Source organism: Neofelis nebulosa, chromosome 10 (genome assembly GCF_028018385.1).
Source record: "Neofelis nebulosa isolate mNeoNeb1 chromosome 10, mNeoNeb1.pri, whole genome shotgun sequence".
Classification (NCBI taxonomy): Eukaryota; Metazoa; Chordata; class Mammalia; order Carnivora; family Felidae; genus Neofelis; species Neofelis nebulosa.
This window is the reverse complement of record NC_080791.1, coordinates 62268152-62268547: the sequence shown is the minus strand read 5'-3', so window position 1 is coordinate 62268547 and position 396 is coordinate 62268152.

The following is a 396-nucleotide window of genomic DNA, read 5'->3' as shown; positions in this document are numbered from 1 at the left end:
AAAAAAGACAAAACAATCTAATTTTAAAATGAGCAAATGATTTGAACAAACATGTCATTCTAATTTTAAAATTAGGGAAGGATTTGGAAGTAAAGTTATGAGTGGCCAAGGTGCATATAAAAAAAATTCTTGCCATGATAAGTTCAGGAATATGCACATTAAAATCACAATGAAATAGCACTAAAAATCACTAAAGTGCTTAGAATTGCAATGACTTACAGACTCATTTGTTGGCAAGGGTATGTAGCAATCTGTTGGTGGGTGTGTAAAATGGTACAAATTTGGGAGAAAATCTAGCACTTGTCTTCAAGTGAAATATATATCTACTCTGTAACAAAGGAATTCAAATTTTATGTATAGTTTCAAGAAGAATTAAGCACACGTCCACCACAAGAA